The sequence below is a fragment of the Cebus imitator genome, unplaced genomic scaffold, assembly GCF_001604975.1.
Source record: "Cebus imitator isolate Cc_AM_T3 unplaced genomic scaffold, Cebus_imitator-1.0 Scaffold540, whole genome shotgun sequence".
Taxonomy (NCBI): domain Eukaryota; kingdom Metazoa; phylum Chordata; class Mammalia; order Primates; family Cebidae; genus Cebus; species Cebus imitator.
In genome coordinates this window covers 239,375-261,397 of record NW_016107855.1, presented here as the reverse complement: position 1 = coordinate 261,397, position 22,023 = coordinate 239,375, and the positions used below count along the sequence as shown (strand labels likewise).

At 52.8% G+C, this 22,023-nt stretch overlaps 1 protein-coding gene across 4 annotated transcripts in view; it reads right to left on the bottom strand.

The window, feature by feature from the left end:
• The window catches only part of NDST1 (N-deacetylase and N-sulfotransferase 1), a 70,993-nt gene extending 50,935 nt beyond the window's left edge, over positions 1-20,058 (bottom strand). For 2 of the 4 annotated variants that reach the window (XM_017515013.2, XM_017515016.2), the window contains exon 1: positions 19,924-20,058. The gene's annotated coding sequence lies outside the window, so the exon portion shown is untranslated. Of the gene's footprint in view, positions 1-19,501; positions 19,632-19,923 lie in introns of those variants that run through there. The other 2 variants (XM_017515014.2, XM_037733603.1) reach the window with 2 other exon arrangements.
• Between the last annotated feature and the right edge of the window lie 1,965 nt (positions 20,059-22,023).

Below are 22,023 nucleotides of genomic sequence, written 5' to 3'. Positions count from 1 at the left end.
ACTGCAGGTGTGTGGCTCACACCTGTCATTTCAGCACTTCAGGAGGTCAAGTCAGGTTGACCCAGGAGTTTGAGACTAGGAGTTCAAGACCAGCCTGTACAACATAGCAAAACCCCTTCTCTACCAAAAAAAATTACAAAAATTAGCCAGGTGTAGTGGTGTGTGCCTGTAGTCAATTATATGGGAGGGCTGAGGTGGGAGGATCACTTGAGCCCAGGAGGTTTAGGCTGCAGTGAGCCCAGATCACACCAGTGGACTCCAGCCTATGCGACACGGCTAGACCCTCTCTCAAAAAAAAGGCAGGGGCTTTATTCTCCACAATGGGCAAGCGCACAGTGGGCATCTCCTGAGATGCTGCATTTAGATGCCTCACTTGCCTCATCCTAGGCCCAGCCCTACACAACCTGCCTGTGATCTCAAGCAAGCACCACTCCTTTCTTGGCCTCAGTTTGGTCACATAAAACAGACTCATGAAGCCAGGCATGGTAGCACGTGCCTGTAGTCCCAGCACTCAGGAGGCTGAGGTAGGAGGATTGCTTGAAGCCTGGGCATTCGGGCATTCAAGGCTGCAGTGAGCTACAACTGCACTACTGCACGCCAGCCTGGGAGATACAGCAAGACCCCAGATTAAAAAAATAAAATAAAATTTGAAAAAATAAATTAATTTAAAAAATTGAATCATGCCGTATGACTCCATGTACCCTCCTAAATCTAAGCCGGGTTATTCTGTAAGGAGCATAACTGACCTCTGCAGCAAATCCCCAGAAATGGGCATAGTGGCCCCAGCTCCCTGCCATCAATAACCCATTAGTCACACGTTGCACACAGAATACACATTATACAACCACCCAATGCCCCTGTGTTCTGGGCTCTTTGTTAAATGCTTGGCCTCTACTTGATCACGGCATCATTTTACAAATACAGAACCTGAGGTTCGTAGAGATTAAGCAACCTGCTCAACCCCCTCTTGGGAAGTGCTTAGCTGTGATTCGAACCAGCGTCTGTCTGGTTCTTAATCCCCACATTCCATGGCATCAGCCACAGATAACACAAAACCCACTAGGGCCAGGGAAATGCCATCAGCTCTTCACACCTCCCACGTTTTCTAACATGTAATGCCAGGGCAAATGTAAAGGCAGGCTGGTGGACAGCCGGGAGCATGTAGGCAGGGACGGGGAAGTCCATGTGGGCGCTGAGCATTCCATAGATGGACCAGCCTCCAGCCCGGCCAGCTGCCCACTGCTGTGGTTACAATGCCCTCATCGCCAACAGCACACCGCAGCCACTGCTGTGCCATTTTTAAATCATTACACAGATGCAAAGTTTTTCACAGGCATTGCTGTGGCATCACATGCCAACTTTAAAAAGGTATAGCAGGGATTTCCGTCCCCTTTCTCAGAAAAGGGAAGTGGGCTTTCCAGAGGATAAGTGGCTTCCCAACCTGCACACAGGAGCACAGTGTTCGAGGTGAACTTGCAGCCCACATCCTCTGCTTCCCAGTCCCAGCCTGGGTCTACTCCTCCATGCTCGCGACTTTCCAGTTCAACCAATTGATGAGCCTTTGGGACAACGATGCCCATTTCTGAGCGTTTAATCGGTACCAGGTGCTGTACTCTGCATTTCACACGTTATCCTATTTAACTGTCCTGACATTCCTGTAAACTAAGTATTGCTACTGTTTTCATTTCAGAGACAGCAGCTCAGAAAAGCAGGGTATCATGCCCAAGGTCACCAGGCCAGGAAGGGGCAGAGTTGGCATCCAGAGTTCAGACTGGCTCCAGAGCCTGGGGCCTAAACCTCATGCTGCACAGCTCTGTCAGGGAGAGTCTGTCATGGGCAGTCACTGGAGGGGACAGGAGGCAGACGCAACAAATAGTGTATGCATCTGGCAGATTATGACAAGATTACAATAATGGAGGACAGACAAAGCTCTTGGGGAGCCCACAAGAGGGAGGTTGTTTATAAACGTCCAGGCAGAGGGACAGAAGTCTGAGCAGAGGACATGGGAACAGAGGGGAGTGACAGATATGAGGGAGGTGGCCTTGTGAGACCTTGGTCAAGTGCCTTGCTCTCTCCAGACCTCAATTTACCAGGCTGGTAAGAAAAGTCCCTGGAATATCTCCAGAACCCCCTCCATCCCTGAAGACTCTTAGGCCCTGGGAAAACAGGCAATGCCCAGTGACAGCCTGGCTATGAGCCCTGGGGACTCTGAAATGTCCTTGGCTGTCCTGGCACAGCTCAACTGCTGGGAAACAAACTTGCAGAAGCACAGAGCTTGGCTGGCATGCCTGGGCACCAGTGAAGTGTGGGTTCCGAGGGGACCACATTCCACCTACTGTCGACCTCTCCATGGCTCCGCTGGAGCAAGCACCACCCAGCCTGGATGCAGACCAGAAACCGAGGTCATCCAATGCCCAGGGGACTGCCACTCCAGGCCCACCTGACCCACTAGCCCTGTCCAGAGCTCCACCTACATGTAACTTAAGTCCCTTCAATGTCACTCACCTCCAAAGCCTCTCCCTCACATTTCCCTAAGGCCAGCCACTGGGATGTAGAGACAAGGGGTCCTATAGGAGTCCCTAAGGAAAATGACCACCCCACCCCAAGGGACCTGTGCCAGACAGAGGCTGCCCATGCCAAGTCAATGAAGACTCTTGGCTAGGGAAAGGAAGATGGTCCATTACGGCCGGCCCTCAGCTCTCACTCTGGAAGGCGGAAGGGGCTCTCAGACTTGCTAAGAAAACTCAGCCCAAGTCTCCATGTTCACAGCTGCCATATCAAACCACATGCCTGGCATGCTCCTGTTCAATGGCCTGCCATGGTTCCTCCCACCCACTAGGCCTAGTCCCTTACCCGCCTGCCTGCATGGATCACTGTGAGCGGCAGCCTCTGTGAACGAGGTGTGCTATATGCCAGGGCCTTGCTGGGTGCTTTATGGACATTTCCTCATTCAACTCTCATAGTAGCCCTGTGAGGCAGGTAATATCATTGGCCTATTTCTGCAGATGAGAAAATTGGGGCTCAGATAGGTTATGTTACTTGCCCAGAGTCTCACAGCCAAGCAGCAGCCAAGGATTCGTGCCCACATCTGCCTGACCCCAAGCCCAGATTCTTAACCACTGTGCCAAGTAGCCTCCTCAAATGCTTCCTGCCACCCTCAGAACCCTGGGGCCACCTCAACCCTTCTCCATACAGAAAGGGAAACAAAGGCAAACAGCTTTATTGGTAGCCAAGCAAGGATAAGGCCTGAACCTCTGCCTTATCCTTGGGCAGATAGCCCACCATTCTGCCCCCACCCCACCTATCCCGGAAGGAACTCCCTATGAGGAGACGTGCCAGGCAGAAAGGCTAGGACCATCACAGAAACAATGAGGCTTCAGAATCTGCCTTTTCCTCATCCAAAAGGAAGAGAACCAGGAGGAGGTTTGCAGACAAAGAAAAGGACATGAAGGGATCAGGAAACATTTGTTCTTACAGAACTGACTCCTAGCTTTGGGGTCCTGTTCCTGACAGCAGCAGGAATATGCAGGGCCCACGACCCATGTGCACCATGCCCCTCCCCCACCAGCATATGCCTCAATCTAGCACAGCTGACCCCAGATCTGAATTGCTCTCCCCAAACCTACTTCTCCTGCAGCCTTCTCTGTCTTGGTAAATAGCAACACTGTCCTTCCAGTTCCTCAAGCCAGGAACCTTGTGGTCAACACTCTCTTCTCACACCCCACATCTAATCCACCAGCAAATCCCATCAGCTCATCCTGCAAAATAAATCCAGAACCAACCCCGGGTTGCTCCCCCACCGTCCCCACCCACCACTGACCCGCCTGACCTGTCTCATGGAGTGACTGCAGCAGCCTCCCAGCCAGTCATCCCGTGTCCACCCTCACCCCCAGCAGTCTACCTAACACGTGTGCCAAAACCAGTCAGTGCTTGTGCCAGGCCCACCTGGCGGAGAACAGCTTCCTCTCCACTGGGCACCTGCTGGAGCGCAGGCCCACCTGGCGGAGAGCAGCTTCCTCTCCACTGGGCACCTGCTGGAGAGCAGCTTCCACTCCACTCAGACTCACATAACAAAGTCCTCCCCATGGCCAAGAGGCCCTGCCTGTCCCCATATGCCCTCTGGCCCCTCTCCTCCACCATCCTTTCATTCTTCCCACCCTGCCTCTGGCCACCTGTGCCCTCCAGTTCCAGAGCCTTTGCCCTGTGGTTTTCTCTACCTGGAAAGTTCTTCCCTCAATTTTCCATGGGCTGCCCTCCCGGAGTGTACTGCCCCTCACCAGGGACCATCCCGACCACCTGACATGGCAGGATCACTCCTCAAGTCACACTCTCGACCCACAATCCAGCTTTATTTTTCTTCCAGGCACATCTCACCACCTGACAGTGAGCTTGATGGGGTTGTTCATTTCATCCCCCCACTTGAATGTCACTTCTAAAACAGGGTTTCCATGTGTTTTGTTTGCCGCTACATCCCAGTACTAGAAAAGGCCTGGGCCAAAGTAGATGTTTAATACAAATATCCTGAATGAGGGACTACTGTCTTCCTCATCTGAACACACCTTTAGGCCTACGCAGCCCCTACAGATCAGGGATAGAGGCAGATAACCAGACTCCACCTGGGCAGGCGGAAACCCTGAGGGTTTCATTTTCTTTTTTATTTATTTATTTATTTTTTATTAAGACGGGGTTTCACCATGTTGATCAGGCTGGTCTTGAACTCCCGACCTCAAGTGATCCACTCACCTTGGCCTCCAAAGTGCTTGGATTACACGCATGAACCACCACGCCCAGCCCGTACCCTGAGGGTTTTCACCTCAGGGTAAAAATGGGATGGAGAATGTTTGAGGGGTAACTTGCACACCCAACCGGTTTCATGCCTCCAGGGTGGCTATGACTGTGGTTCATTTTTCCACGCTCTAACTAGGTCGTCATAGACAATCAGATGATTGTCCCAGCTAGGTGATCTGCCACTGGCCCTGTACAGGGAGGTGGAGATGGAAGAGTGTGGCCTTGCCTGGCATTGGAAGATCTGGGGTCCCAGTCCAGCTTTCCACCCACTTATGTGACATTAGGAGAGTGTCTTCCTTCCCTCTATGTACCTCAGTTTACCCAGCTGTAAATGGCTTGCTTACACTTGATGTTTCAGCCTGCCTGCCACAGGACCACACAGCAGGAGAGCACCTCAGCCTGTGGCCAGGTCACCAGGCCACCCAGGCCAGGCCTTCCCCATAGGCAGAGCATCTGCCCACTTTGAGCCAGGCTTCTGGCCTGCCTCCTCTCCTGCATCAGAGCACCCCTCTCCTGATCTGTTCCCTAATGTGAATGTGAAACTCCTCTGGGCCTGGCTAGGGTGGGGCCAGGACCGGGCGCCCTCACCCCAACCCCCTCCCAAGACACTGGCACCTGCCCCATCTACTCTGTGTTATCCTCTCTAAGGATGGCTCACATTGCACTCAATCACAACTGCGGAAGCCCGGAACATTGACACAGGGGGCAAAAGGGGAGCCGGGAGAAAAAAAGAGGCATGGTTGATGTCGCCCAGACCAACAGCCACCTCCCTACCAGCCCTAGGCTCCATGCACTAAGACAGAGTCCCTGAAGAGCGATCTATAGACCCCCTGGTCTGAATGTTCTCAGAAGGAGGCCACACCCTAGAATGAAGGAATCAGAGCAGGAAGCAGGGGGTGGGGGCAGCATGCATGCATTTTTGCAAGCTTCCCAGGTTTTTCTCATAGCCAGAACAATTGCAGCCTCTCAGCTAAGACCTCTTCCGAAAGAAGACATCTTAGCAGGCCCTAGAGGATACTTAAGATTTCAATTAAAAGAGCTAAATAAACCTTGAAAGGACAGACAGTCAGACAAGGGAGCTGTGGGATAAAGTAATATACTCTAGGAGGAAAAGAAAGCACAGAGAGGCCCAGTGGAGAGCAAGCTCAGGTCAGTCAACACCTGAATGGTCCACACCCCTTACCACCCTGCCGGCCTCAGGACACAGAGGTCTGGACCTGACACCCTCTGAAGGCTGCTGAGCACAGTCTTCCCCTCCCTAAACTCCTCTAAGCCCGCCATGAGTGAGACCCGGGGACAGCTGCAGGTGGATGCTCCTCTCCTTAGTTACACGGCAGGGTGGAGCCGACCTTTCAGAGACTGTTATCCGCAGCTTAAGAAGCCGCCTGGGTCAGTGGCTAAGCAGGAAGAGCTTATCTTGAGGGAGGGTTTGAGGGCTGACCCAGAGACCTTTAGCAAATGGAACCTTCGCAGCTGGCAGGGATAGACCATGGCCACACCTGCCTTCACACAGGAAGCACTTGTTACACTCCTACTGGGGGCACCGTCCTGAGCCTAAGCATGATACTCCAATGCTTCCATGCTTCGAGGGACACAAAGGTGATTCAGCCCACAGCCCCCACACCCTCTGCCCTGGAAAAGCCCACAAAGGAACAATGTAGGAGAGAAAGTGGTTCATGGCTTAAGGACAGGGTTGCAAACTCAGATGCCTCCGGTGACCAGAAAGATCACGTAAGTGTATGATACGGCTGGCTGGGGATGGGGCGAAGGGTACATGCCTCATCTCCAGCAATGACTTGAGAAGAATGTAGGCTCAAGGTTTTCCTATCTTCTGATTTTTTAAATAAAGCCAGACGTCTGAGTTTTTATGTTTTAGCTCTATATTTGGCATGGGCCAAACAAAATCTGCCCATAGGGCAAATGTGGCCTGCCAGTTTGTGACCTCTGTTTTCTTAAAAGGGGCAGGGAACACACTGTGGAGCTCAGCGGAGGCCAACTTCCCTGCAGCTGAGGTACCTGGGAAGGCTTCCTGGAAGAGGAGGCATTGGTGCTGGGCTGCAAGGATGGAGAAGGCTCTGACAGGGAAGGAATCCTGGGTAGGGAGTGGGGCGTACCACTGGAACTGCAGAGGCCGTGGGCAGGAACCTCCTGACCCTACAACCTGGTGGTGTGGACCAAGAGCCCAAGCCATCTAGACTCCTGTGCTTCCTAGAAAGGAGGCATGAAGCAGGCATAGAGGCATCAGTTCTGTTCTGTCCCCAGGTAGCGGGAGGAGGGCCCGCCAGCCCAGCAAACCTCCGGACTAAACTAAATCAAGCAGTGGCAGAATAGCAAGGGTCCGATTTCATCCCTGGAGCTTGAGGAACAGGTCTGCTAACAACAGCTCGGTGGGGGGAAGGGAGAGGAAGAGACAATGGAGAGACAAAAGGAGGTTGAGAATCGTGCCCTGCCTGGCCAGACCCAGCTGGTTACACAACTCTGCCCCAGGACAAAGCCAGGGAGGGCCTGGGCTGGGGAGTCCCAGAACGCAGAAAGGGCTTCCCCCACCTCCCCTGCCCGCCCCTGCTCTCCAAGCTGGTCCTGCAGCTTGGAAAGCCCAACACAGGGTGCGGAGCTGGGGTGGAGACTAAGACCCCAGGATCAGGCACTTACAAAATCACTCAGCAAATTTGTAGCAGAGCTAGAATTACCAACAGCAAACTTTACCAAATGATTACTTTGTACCAAGCACTGAGGTAAGTCCTTTAAACACATTATCTTATCTAAAAGTCTAACTCTAACACCATGAGATAAATACAGCTAGTGCTCGACTTATGACCACGATTGGAACCGGCAGACCGGTCGTAACATGATTTGGTCGTAAGTTGAGTAGGCTATATGTACAGTTGAAATGGTGCACACGGAGATGGTAGTGCTGCCAGAAGCTGGTCCGCACTGTCGTACGCCCAGCTGGGCAACGTTTGCGCTGCCAGATGCGGAGCAGTCATGGCTAGCGATTGTGGTCGTAAAGTCGAATGGTCGTAAGTTGCATAGGTCGTAAGTTGATCCATACCTGTACCGTTATTGCCATTTTACAGAGGAAGCACAAAGTAACTTACCCAATGTCACACAGCTCCTAAGTGGAGGGGCCGGCTCAGAAGCCAACAGCCAGTCTCCAAGACCACACCCTGACCCAGGATGCTACACTGCCACCAGGCTACTTTCTACTTGCACCATACTGACACCTCTTCTCAAGCCTGCAGTGCACACAGCCCCCTGTGAGCACTCCACAGGGACACCCAGCCTTCTGATGACCTCAAATCAACAGACTCTTTCTTCAGAAAAAGAAAGCACAGAAATGCCTACAACACACTGAACCTTTGGGGGTTCATGGACCCCTGCACTGGTGGGAATGGACAGGTCACAATCACTGGATACTCAAGAGATGGAGGCAGCAGAGGGAGCCAACTCCCTTGGGTCCCCTGTGCCTCCTCATAACAGCTTCATCCACAGGCGTGGGCATGAATCGGCACTCAGGGCCTCGTCATCCCTTTGGGGCTGGAATGAATCACGGCACACAATGGCCTGTGCCTCTGTATCCGCTGGCTGTGACTCACAGCTCCCAGCTGCTGGGCAGACGGTGTACAGCTGGGCTTGCCTGGCATCTGGACAGGGGTGGCATTACCAGGTGTACCATCTCAGCCTTCTTCCCGCAAGTGGGCCCATCTTACCCAAGACCAGACCTGGCCTTATCCCATCCCCAGCAGCAATGAGTATTTCAAAGGGGACCCCTCATCAGCAACTGCCCAGCCCCCATGCCAGCCAGGTCCCAGGAGGTGGTAAAGCAAGATGGACAGCCCCTTGCAACACATGGGAACATCCAAGTCCACAGCTGCCTCACTGTGTGACTTCAAGCAGGTCCCCCACCTCTCAGCCTCCACTTCACCAACTATAAAGTGAGGAGACTACCTGATTGAGTCCTTCCCAGCCCCAATGCTGCAAATCTATAAAAACAGCACCTGATGGCCAGGAGCAGTGGCTCACACCTGTAATCCCAGCACTTTGGGAGGCTGAGGCAGACGGATCACAAAGCCAGGAATTCAAGACCAGCCTAGCCAAGATAGTGAAACCCCGTCAACCCTGTCTCTACTAAAAATACCAAAATTAGCCAAGCATGGTGGCGATCATCTGTAGTCCCAGCTACTTACTTGGGAGGCTGAGACAGGAGAATTGCTTGAACCCAGGAGTCAGAGGTTGCAGTGAGCCGAGATCACATCACTGCACTCCAGCCTGGGCGACACAGAGAGCCTCTGTCTGAAAAAAAAAAAACAGCACCTGACAAGCCTCACAGAGCGCTGGGATCCTGCCTTCAGAAAGCTACACAAACATCCTCAGAGAAACAAAAGTCAAACCTAAAGCCTCTCTTTTTTTTTTTCTTAAGGATATCAAGAAGCCCTTTTTACCTCCCCCCATCCCACCTCCATTGTTCCAAATATCCTCTCAGGGCCCAGAAAATACATTGGTTTCCGTCTGGGGTTTGGGCTTCTTGGTGCTCTTCCTCTTGGAAGCTGCCCCACCCCTTCTTGGCAGCCTCTTCACAAGGCACCCCCATCTCTACCCCCTGCACTGCTCTGGGCCACCCGGAGGGCGATGGCTACTCAGCCTGCGAATGAAGGGGTGGGGTAGAGACAGGTTTTAGAAAACAAAACCCGTTCCTGGTTAGGCCTGAGACAATTCTGAGTTCCGGCCTCAACAGTAACTCTGACCCTCTGTGTGGCCATGGGTGAGTCCCTGCTCCACTAGGCCTCAATCCCCTAAATGTGAAGTGAAGGGGTTCCTGTGTCAGGGAAAGACTGCCCACCCTTGGGCTCCTGGGCAGCAGTGTGGGGACACTGTGGCAGGAAAAGACAGCAGAGTGAACAGTGGGCTCTGATCTTGAATCTCACACCCTCTCTTGTTAAAATCAAAGGAGGTCCACTTTTGGTTGTTGTTTGAGATGGGGTCTCACTATGTTGTCCAGGCTGGTCTTGAACTCTGGGGTTTAAGTGACCCTCCTGCCTCAGCCTTCCGAGTAGCTGGGATTTCTGGCACATGCCACCATGCTCAGCTAGAGATCCACTTTTATCTCTCTGATTTGTTATTTTGCCCTAGCAATGGAACCTCGAACTCACCACTGAATCTCTTTGGGCCTCAACCCATCCACAGAACAGAACAACAATGTCTGCAGTGGAAGCCCCCACTTAGAGGCTGGAGCCCTAACCACCCCAGCACGATCCCATCCACCTTCCTTCAAAGGCTGATTCACTCATTTGACAGAATATATACCTGGGGACATCTTTAGAAAACCTCCATAAGTTGTGCCTGTGATACAAACACTCCATGACAATGCCCTACTGCTCTCCTTCCAGTGACATCATGCCTCTAAGAACCTCCGTATAACTCCATAGAATTCCTAGATCTACCCTCTTACAGCTGTTTGGCCTTAGTATTTTCATCTGTTAAGTGGGGACAATAATAGTGCCTACCTATAAGATTGTTCTGGGTGAATTACTTCTATGAGGTGACATGGAAGTGCCCAGCAAGCATTTATAAGCTATCGATAAATGCGAGCAGCAATTATGATCATCATCATTAAAATTATTAGGCTGGGCACAGTGGCTCACACCTGTAATCCCAGAACTTTGGGAGGCTGAGGCGGGTGGATCACAAGGTCAGGAGTTTGTGACCAACCTGACCAATATGGTGAAATCTAGTCTCTGGTAAAAATACAAAAATTAGCCAGGTGTGGTGGCACACACCTGTAGTCCCAACTACATATGAGGCTAAGGCAGAAGAATTACTTGAACCTAGGAGGCAGAGGTTGCAGTGAGCCAAGATCACACCACTGCACTCCAGCCTGGGTGACAAAGCAAGACTCCGTCTCAAAAAAAAAAAAAAAAAAAATTATTGAGGTTGGGAGCTCACACCTATAATCCCAGAACTTTGGGAGGCCAAGACAGATGGATCACTTGAGGTCAGGAGTTCAAGACTAGCCTGCTCAACATGGTGAAACCCTATCTCTACAAAAAATATAAAAATTAGCCAGGTGTGGTGGCACACATCTGTAATCCCAGCTACTCGGGAGGCTGATGCAGGAGAATCACTTTGACCCAGGAAGCAGAGGTTGTAGTGAGCCAAGATCACACCACTGCACTCCAGCCTGAGCAGAGTGAGACTCTGCCTCAAAAAAAAAAGGAAAAAAAATATTGAGATGCTTAAAACCACTGGATTGAGGGCAGCTAAGTCCCCTCAGCCCTCTCAGACCACCTATGGCCATTGTAATCACATATGTGTGCACCCATACAAACACACATGTGTGCACACACACACCCCTAAGCACACTATTTTTTTTTTTTTTTTTTTTTTGAGATGGAGTCTTGCTCTCTTGCCCAGGCTAGTCTGCAGTGGCGCAATCTCGGCTCACTACAACCTCTGCCTCCCAGGTTCTAGCAATTCTCTGGCTTCAGCCTCCCGAATAGCTGGGATTACAGGCACCCAACACCACACCCAGATAATTTTTGTATTTTAGTAGAGATGGGTTTCCCACGTTGGCCAGGCTGGTCTCAAACTCCTGACCTCCAGTGATCCACCCGCCTCGGCCTCCCAAAGTGCTGTGATTACAGACATGAGCCACCGCTCCCAGGCCCTAAACACCCTATTCTTTAGGGCAGAGCCCATGCTCTCCGCCCAAACCCTGCCCTGGCCCCAGCCCCAGAAGAGAGCTGCTGTGTTCCTGGCACCCACGTTTGCCACCCACAAAATCTCCCCTGCTCTTCCAGTTCCCCTATCCTGCCTTCCTCATGTTGCCCCAGCGCTGGCTCTTGGCTCCATGATTATGCTGGGGTTCTGCTGTACCCCTTCATTGTGTCACAAGATTGTTTCCTGGGGGATAGGGAACTGTTACAAGATGGGAGCTCCGTGAAGACAGGGGGTGAGAACCTGGGCTTTACTCTGGGTCCCCCACATCTGCTGGGTGACTAAATATGCTGAAAACAAGAGAGCCCAAGGAAACGGCCATCAATTTTTTTTTTATGACCTATCCCAGTATTTTTCAAAATTCAGCATGCAGCCAGGCACAGTGGCTCGCGCCTGTAATTCCAGCATTTTGGGAGGCCGAGGTGGGCGCGTGAGGTCAGAAGTTCGAGACCAGCCTGGCCAACATGGTGGAACTTCGTCTCTGCTAAAAATATAAAAATTAGGCGGGCGTGATGGCAGGCACCTGTAATCCCAGCTACTTGGGAGGCTGAGACAGGAGAATTACTTGAACCTAGGAGGTGGAGGTTGCAGTGAGCTGAGATCATGCCGCTGCACTCCAGCCTGGGCAACAAGAACGAAACTCCATCTCAAAAAAAAAAAAAAAAAAAAGGCTGGGTACAGTAGTACATGCCTGTAATCCCAGCACTTTGGGAGGCTGAGGTGGGCGGATCACCTGAGGTCAAGAGTTCAAGACCAGCCTGATCAATATGGAGAAACCCTGTCTCTACTAAAACCACAAAATTAGCTGGGCATGGTGGTGCATGCCTGTAATTCCAGGTACTCAGGAGGCTGAGGCAGTACAATCACTTATACTGGGAGGCAGAGGTTGCAGTGAGCGGAGATTGCACCACTGCATTCCAGCATGGGCAACAAGCAGGAAACTCCGTCTCAAAAAAAAAAAAAAAAAAAACAGCATGCATTAGAATCACCTGGAGGGTTCTTAAAACATAGATTGCTGAATCCCACCCTCCAGTGTATCTAATTCAGTAGGTCCAGGATAGGGCTGGATAATTTGCACTTCTAACAAGTTCCCAGGTAATGCTGATGCTACTGGGCCAGAAACCAACTTTTAGAACCACTGACTTAGCTTACAGGTGGATCAGGGAGAGCTTCCATGAATAGATGGTGCTTACACTCATAGAAGCATGAGCAGGAGCTGCCCAGGCATAAGGAGAGGGGGAGGGAATGAATGCAGGCAGAGGACGCAGCATGAGTAAAGGCCCTGCTATGACAACACTGATTTCTCCTCATCTGGCCTCTGCCTGGGCAGGTCGTATTTGCAAGGCTGGTGGTGTAAACCAGAGGTGGCTGCCGTGCAGAATGACTATAGCAAACCTCCACCTAACGCCACCCTGGGACCTGCCCAGACAGGCCAATCCCGTGGACAGCCTGGGATGATAAGAATCCAAGCCCTCCCTCGGGGAGCCAGACCTCAGGTCTGAAGGAGGCCAGAATCCCCACCACATCTTAATCACATGAGCTACAGGATTCTGCTCCCAGAAACAGGGAGGTCGCCCCCTGCAGACACAATCCCTTCCATCTTGGCTTGCACTAATTTTTTTCTAAGTCTCCTTATCACACTGTGTTGAAGTCAGCCGCTCCTGGCCCATCCACCCATTGGATTTGCCTTCCGGTACCTCACACAACGAGTCTACTTCCTGTGGCCAGAGCCCTGCCTGACTGTAATCCCCTGGGACTAAACTTCTCCAGGCTAGCTACCTACCTCTCTAAGCCTTGGTTGCCATATCTGCTAAGAGGGAATAATAATAGTGCCTTTCTCCTATTGCTGTTGTGAGGATTAAGTTAGCTCCTTAGTCAATAATAATATCAACCACAATAATGATAACTCACCTGGATTGGGCTCACAGTGTGTTATCTTTCTAAATGCTGTCAGATGGGAACAATTATCATCCCCTTTGTACAAGGAAGAGCTAAACAGCTTGCCCAAGGTCTGACACATAGGACGCAGCCCAGCAGGGATCTGAACGCAGGCCACCTAGCTCCAGGGCCTGGCTCTCAACCTTTGCTCTGTCTGGATCTCCTGGTCACCTGCTCCAAGACCAAGCCCATGTCACCTCTCTCTGCCACCATCCTCTCCCCCATCCCAGGCAAAGCAAGGCTGAGTAGGAGGCCTCAAAAAGCTCCATCCCATGCAGTCTGGGGTATGGGTCCCCAGTTATGAGGACAGCCACAGGGCCGCCAGCCCAGCGGGACCTTCCCCAGCCAGCCCGAGTTATCTGGCGTAAGCTTTAGACATCCTTCAATATGGTTAACAGGGAGGAGATTGAGCCCATGGAACTCAAGCACCTTAGACTTGATGACAGGAAAGAAGAGGAAAAACAGAGGCATAACAAAGAAAAGAAATCCTGTCCAGGTTCCTACATGAGACCAGATCTTCCCACATGCCATGCAAATTGCTCATTCTCTCCAGGCCTCAGTTTCCTCATCTGCACATGCCATCTCCGCTGTTAGGCACAAAGTTCAGAAACTCAAATTCCATGGATTCTTTCTCTGATGTCTAAAAGAACAGATCCCCTCTAGCTACAAACAATAATCGTAACCACCCTTATCTTTTGAAGAGCTTCTACTTACTGCCCACTTACCATGTCAAAGCACTGATTTCCCTAACCTCCCTAACAAAACAGAACTATTATTATCTCCATTGTGCAGTTGAGTAATCTGATGTCCAGGGAGATTTAGGGTAATTTACCCTAGATCACGCAGCTAATGGTGGCAGAATGGGGATGTGAGCTCAGGACTTTTGATTCCACTCCACAACACTGCACACCCCCACTGGAAATCGATCATACGTAGCCCCTGCCTCCAGAGCACAGAGCCTAGAGGAGATAAGACTTGTCCCTAGGAAACTAGAGTTCAAAGCTAGTAGTTGAAGGTTCCCTTGAGAGGTCCAGGTAACAGGTTCTGCACATGTAAAGGAGGGAGCAGGCAACACCAGCTCTGGAGAATTAGGGATGGCTGCATGGAAGAGGTGACGATGGAGCTGGGTGCTGGTGGGGAGGATTTTGAGGTGAGCAAGGGGAAGTGACTGGGGTGTAGCATTTTCACCATGAGCAGAGATATAGAGGCAGGAAGGGGCCAGGGGCACAGCCAGGGAGAGGAAAAGGGGCCGGTTCTGCTTGAGGGTGGAGGGGGAGTGGGAGAAGGGGCCCTGCAGTTCCACAGCAGGTACTTCCCATACATTGCCCTCAAATAAACAAATGCTCATTCGTCATGCACATTTTAAAATTAGATTAATCCAATGTATATTCAAGAAATAAGGTGAGTAGAAATAAAAAGGGCCAAAAGGCAACTTAGCAGAAGCTCTCTTCCTTCTAGATAAGGATTTTGGTGGCAAACTGGCTTTAGCCCTGAGGCCACAAGGTCCAGGACCACTGCCCCCCCAAACATTTATCCCTTCTACTGACCACACCTCCAAGACCAAGGCTGCTGGGCAGAGCTCTGTAACAGCCCCACAGACAAGAGAAAACAGCTTTACTTGGTGACCCCCAGAAAAAGACAGCCTCCTTTAACCTCCACTGCAGGGAAGGAGGGGAAAAAACACCTCTCCACTTTCAAATCGACAAACTCACCAGCCCGTTTCACCTAGGCCCTATGGATTCAGCCTGATTCATGATTTAGTCTTATTTCTTCAAAGTTGAGAAAAGACAGACTGACCCCATTTCACAAATGGGAAATGGAAGCAGAGAGTTCCAATCCTCTGTGAAAGCACAGTCCTTAGCCCAGCTCTGGCCACTGCTCCAGACATCCCCAAGGGACCCCTTGCTGGTCAGCTGGGCTGAGTGTATTCCAAAGGACAAGGACTCTCCCAGCGGAGCTCTGCAGGCCAGGCCATATGGAACTCCCGAAGACGTGCAGGAAGAGCAGCTCCAAAGCTGTGAGAAAAGCAGAGGCTGGGCCGGGCGCGGTGGCTCACGCCTGTAATCCCAGCACTTTGGGAGGCTGAGGTGGGTGGATCATGAGGTCAAGAGATCGAGACCATCCTGGTCAACATGGTGAAACCCCGTCTCTACTAAAAATACAAAAAATTAGCTGGGCATGGTGGTGCGTGCCTGTAGTCCCAGCTACTCAGGAGGCTGAGGCAGGAGAATTGCCTGAACCCAGGAGGCGGAGGTTGCGGTGAGCCGAGATCGCGACATTGCACTCCAGCCTGGGTAACAAGAGTGAAACTCCGTCTCAAAAAAAAAAAAAAAAGAGACAAGCAGAGGGTGGAAGTGGGCTGGGCACCATGCAAATGCTAAGATTCTTAGGTGAAAAGGGAACTGAGAGTGGTCACCCAGGCCTGACCCTGCTGGCACACCCTCCTGCACCCTCTGCATACTTTCAGCCCTGCTGTTCCCGCCTTCTTTCCGACAGCTTACTTCCCAGCTAGCTTCCTTGGAGCTGTCACCCTTGTTGCTGTCTCCCACCTCGGGAGCCCTGAAGGACAAGACTATGCCCCCTACCTGTAGAGGGCCTTTCAGGGATTTGAAAGCAGTCATACTGTCCCTTAAGGGTTCTTTCCCAAATCTTAAGAGCACCTGTGACAACCTCAAACTCCAAGACAGCTACAAAGTCCTGCAGCTTCCCCCTCCTCCCGTCTCAGCCCACTGCCTGAGTCAGCCTGCGGTCGGCTTTCTGCAGGACCATAATGAGCACCATCTCTGGGCTGGTCTTAACTCTGCCAGTCTTGCTACCATCTTTGGTCAAAAGACCCCTGAGAACCAACATGGTAAGGCAGAAATAGTTCAGGCCTGGGTTCAAATTCCAGCTCTATAAGTGACTCCACCCCTCTGAGCCTCTATTTCCAAACATGAAAATGGGACAGGGGTGGTAGGGGTTACCAGCAGCAGCAGCAGCAGCAGCTACTTTGCAGGGTATTGTGAGATTTCAATGGGGTGTCTGTGAAGAGCCTGGCATAGTGCCTGACACAAGGCACAGGAACAGGCATCGAGTCAATGAGCTACTTACAACCCTCTGTCCTCTCTACAGGCGACAATAAAATCCAAACTCCTGAGCAGGGCACTGCAGGCTCCCAGAACCCAATCTTGTCTCCTATTGTCCCCCTTCCCCCAGGCTGCACCCTGGAAAACACTTCCTCCTCCAGGAAGCCTTGCTGACAATAAGCAGAGGGCGTTTCCTTCCACTGACCTTCCAAACCCATCTATAACTGATCAGATCCTGCCCCACAGCCATCACTCGAATCCTCATCTCCCCTACCCCATCAGAACAGCCTCTCCAGAATCCAGCGAGACTTCACCCCATTTTGTGTCCCCTGTCACCCTCGGCCACAGACGTTTTCCATACACATTTCACAAATTACCCTAATGTTCCATTTCAAGTAAAGAATGTCCAAGTCCTCCAAACAGCCCAGATATTTCAGGCCATATACTCAAATCCAAATTCCAGGCCAGTAGAAGTCTGCCCAGCCTCTAGAGACTTGCAGACCTGGCTTTGGTCCCGAAGCATGGAAGGGTAGCCAAAGCACAGCCAAGCAGGTCCAAAGCCCAGGGCAGAGAGCTCTGCGCTGCTGAGACCAGAGCACATTGGTGAGTTTCTCAGATGCCAGCCCGAGTCTATGATCTTAAATTCTTGACCACATCCTCCATTTGTGATTGCAAAACTGTTCCTTGCATACCTCCTTGTGACAGGAGGCTCACTATCATGTTATCTTGCTTACTTGGGCCCTCTCTTTCCTTGCTGATTCCCCGAGAGGCCTTTCCTCTTGCTCTGACCACAATGACAAGGACAGTCTGACCATATGGCAAGTCAGCCTTCCAACTCCTTCACTCAATGTCCTGCTTTTCTGAGCCCCCTCAATGTCCAGCAAAGCAATGGAATTTCCACATTTATTTCTACAAGCTGACCATGAACTATCAGCCCAGGAGGGCCCCCGACTCCCAGGGCCCTCAAAAAGCCTACAAACCCTGCAAATCCCAGACACAGTGCTGAACAGCCCTCGGAGCAGGTAGGGCTGAAATGCACAAACTTCCCTTCTCCAAGGATTTCTCTCATTATCTACCTCCACCTACCACACTCTCTCTCAGCCCTAGATTTTAAGATGTTGTTAATTAAGCAGCAATTTGTTTTTCATTTCTAAAGTGACTACTCAAGGCCCTCAATCACAGCCTGATCAGTACTCATAAGATGTCACCCCCACCAAATGATTGGGCCAGCCCAGGGTGTGAAAGCCAACAGAAGTGTGAGCCACCTCACACATTTTCACTTGTGGGATATTTACTGAGGGCCTACAGGGTGCCCAACATCGCACTAACTAGGCTCAGGAACCTGTGCACACATGCATTCTCCATTAGGGTTCTGCAATCCTGACACTATTACTATCCTCAAGAACTTTGGGGCTGGGGCATCTAGACCTGTCCATTAGTTAGCAGTGAGGACCCTGCCACGGCCAAGTTACACAAGAGCACCCTTGTCCTACCTCTGCCCCTGCTGATCTGAAAGTGACCTGGTCTGAATGAAAAGTAAAAATTCAGCTATCCCTGGGTGCCAGGGAGAGAGGCCTGTTGACAAAGCCACCAGCTGTCTCCAGTCAGAGCCAAGGAGACGGGCTTCTCCCTGCACCACCCACACTGCCATGGACCCAGCAGCCAGCAACGGCACTTGGACCATCACGGAGCTCCAGAACCAGGCTCCAGCTAACCTCTCTCCTGCTCCAGCTGGCCACGCTAACAAGAGCCAGGACACAAGACCTCACTTGGAACAAGTACCAGGCAGAAGGGAGCACTACCTGCGGGTGGGGGAAATGGGGAAGAGGACAGATGTCCCCATAATTTCAACTGAAAATGAAACTGTACAAGGCCAAAGTTGTAAAAAAAAAAAAAAAGAAGAAGAAGAAATAATAAACTAGAAGAAGAAGAAATAAACTGTGAGTTGTCACAGCAAGACCTTGCAGAGCTCTGTGGCTGAGACACAGGCTGGGAGAAGGAGGTAAAATCCCAGCTCCACCACTTGCTACTTGTGTGACCTTTACTACTCGGTGCCTCAGTTTCCCCCTCCATAAAATGTGGTTAATAGTAACGTGGCAGAATTAAATGAGAGAATGTATGTAAAGCAGTGAATTAGTCCAGCGCTTAACACGCAGTAAATGTGAAATGTACTTGTTGAATGTAAGCATGCCACCATTTACTGAAGTAGCATACACTCCTCTCATTCTTACTCTAGCAAATACTATTCTCCCCATTTTACAGGTGAAGAAACTGAGGCCAGGGGAAGGTAAGGAAACCACTCAAGGTCACACAGCTGGAAAGTGACAAACACCCAGGTCTCTCTGAACAGACCAGGGGGCAAAACTGCCCCCAGGCCATTCTGAAAGGTCTCCTGGGTGGGGAGAAGCGAAGATGCGGCGTTCAGGGGCCCGGGGTGCTCGACTCTGCCAAGAGCCAAGTGGTCAGTCGCCGGATTCCCGGGGAGGTCCCAGAGCCCAGCCGTCCCACAGGCTCCCCCTCCTCACCCCTATCCCCGTGCGTTAAAAACCTGCGTGCAAAGGGAGGACCCTGAGGGAGGAGGGGGTTAGAGACCAGGCCGCTCCGAGCCCGCAGAAAACCGGTCGGGCTGCCTTAGCCTTCGCGAAGGCAGGACCCGGCCTCTAACCCCCTCCCTCGCTAGACAAAAGTTTCCCCTGTTCGGGAGCAGGGGAGGGGGAGGGGGCATTCCTCGTGAGTGACATTATCCGTGACCTACAGCTGCCGCGCTGCCCTCGCCCGCACCCCGGCCTGCCCCCCGGCCCCGCGCGGCCCCCCACCCCTTTGTCCTCCCACCCCCGCGCTCGGGGCCCGGCCGACTACACCCGCCCGCCCGGCGCCCGCCCGCACCAAACTTGCGCCGGCGGCCGCTGGGGCCCCGCGCGGCCTGCACGCCCGGCTCGGGCCACGCCGGCTCGGCGACAGGGGACTGGCAGGCCCGGGCCCTCCCAGCCTCTTACCTGCCTCCGCTGGGGCGCCACGCGGGGGAAGCGGCGCTCCCGGCGAGAAGCAGGACGCCAGGGTCCCCCGGGCCGTGCATGCGCCTCCCGGCTCCGGCCCCGGCCAAGGTTAACCCCTTCGCCGCCGCCTCCCGCCGCTCCCACCTCCGCTCCACGCCGCCGCCGCCGCCGCCGCCTCCCACTCGCTCTCCTCCCCCTCCCGCTCCCGCTCCCTCCCGGTGCCCAGCCCCCAGTCCCGGCCCGGCGCTGCCCGGGGCAGCTCGCAGCCTCACCCTCGTCACGCGGCGGGGAGGGGTCTCCCTGGAGACTGGAAGTTGGGGCGCGCAGCCTCGCCCCCCCGGGCCCGCGGAGCCCAGAGGGGCGTACCCGCGCTCCCAGGGCCCCCCGGCCCGTCTCCCCCTACCCCTCGGCCCAGCGCCTACCTCACCGAATCGCGGCCGCTGGGAGCGGGGTTCGATCTCGTGATGCCGCGTGGGTGCCGGCCGGAGGAGGGCTCCGGAGCCCCGGGCGGCGGGTGGGCGTGCGGTGAGCGCCCCGGGGCGGGGGCCGGGGCGGGACGGAGCGCTGCTATCCGGGCTGGATTTCTCGGCTTCCACCCGGATTCTCCCTCGGCCCTCCCGGCCGATTCGGTGCTGCTCGGCGACCACGTGACGCGGGCTGCCTTTGACCCCTGTCTCCGAGCGGGTAGGGGGCGGGGGCCGGAGGGGGTGTCAGATGCAGGACCCACGAGGGCTGGGGCGGCTGCCCGGCGTCCCCGAGGCGGTGACCCCCGGGAAACAAAGCCCGGGGGAAACCAACAAGTTACTCGGGGTCAGAGACGGAACAGCGCTGGGGGTCGGGAGAGGCGGCAGAGAAAATGTGGGAGACAAAGACCCGCGCCCGCCGCGGCTCCGAGGGCCCTGGGAGCGCCCTGGCTGGGATCGAGAGGGCCTCCCGGCTCTGCCACCGCTGGGCTTGTGACAGTTCTCCAGGACCTCCTGGGACAGCTCCCCGACCACCAGTGCTCTGCCAGAGTGACCCTTCCTGGGCAGACCCTCCCTCCCCCAACACACACCTTTGCCCTGACTCTCGAAAACCCCTTTATCGTGATTATCTGGTTCATTTACTGGTTTCATTGTGGACTAGAATGTCATCTCCCCCAACAAGTTGTTCCCGGCAGAATTCCCTCGCCCGGCACAAAACAAGCAGATGAAGAGGTAGATGACCTTGTGCAAATCTCTTCTCCCGCTGAGCCTGCCTGCCTCCTGCCCCTTCTGCTATTCTAACCATCCCAAGAACTCTGCAAATTAGGCAGGTTAAAAGTGATTGTCCCCGTTATACAGATGGAAGCAATGAGGCCCAGAGAGATGAGATGATTTGGCAGGTTGATGAGAGCCTAGGCTGGAACTCAGATGGGACGGCTCTCAGTGGAGGGCTTTCTGCAATCCATGAGCCAGCCTGTAACATGAGCGCGGTGGGGTTGGTTGAGTGAATCCCTTAAGGAGCTTGCTAAGGATGCAGGTCGCCACGCCCCTGGAGATCCTGAGTCTGGGAAACAGTGGGTTGATGGATTCCTAAGGACCTTTAGAGCCTCAAGATTATCCAACTGGGCCAAGCACAGTGGATCACGCCTGTAATCCCAGCACTTTGGGAGGCTGAGGCAGGCGAACCACAAGGTCAGGAGTTCAAGACTAGCCTCGCCAACACGGTGAAACCCCAACTCAACTGTGATGGTGCCTGTCTGTAATCCCAGCTATTTGGGAGGCTGAGGCAGGAGAATTGTTTGAACCCAGGAGGCGGAGGTTGCAGTGAGCCAAGATCACGCCACGGGCAACAGAGCAAGACTCTGTCTCAAAAAAAAAAAAAAAAAAAATTATCCAACTATAGGTAGGAACAACCTCAAAAAATATATAAGGCTGGGTATGTTGGCTCACACCTTTAATTCCAGCACTTTAGAAGGCCGAAGCAAGCAGATCACTTGAGGTCAGGAGTTCAAGACCAGCCTGACCAACATGGTAAAATCCCATCTATAAAAAAAAATAAAATAAAAAATTAGCCAGGCATGGTGGCAAACACCTGTAATTTCAGCTACTCAGGAGGCTGACGCAAGAGAATCGCTTGAACCCAGGGGGCAGAGGTTGCAGTGAGCCAAGATCGTGCCACTGTACTCCACCATGGATGACAGAGCAAAACTCTGTCTCAGAAAAAAAAAAGAAAAAAAAGAGTGCTGGTTTTCCTGGATGCTTAAGGGGGAAAAAAAAAAAAAGAGTGCAGTGGGGGATGAGTGAATCCCTTAAAGAGCTTGCTAAGGATGTAGATCGCCAGGCCCCTGGAGCCCCTGAGTCTTTGGGTCTGGGGTAAGGCTGGGGCAAATTTGGAAAACAGTGGATTGGTGGAATCCTAAGGATCTTCGGCGGCTCAAGATTATCCAACTGTAGGAACAAAGCTCAAAAAATATACAAGCCACCAGAGCAAAGCAAAGGAGGACAGAGAAGCCAAGTCAGACTCGTGAGGGTGGGAGAGAGTCCTCCTGTTTCCTTCGA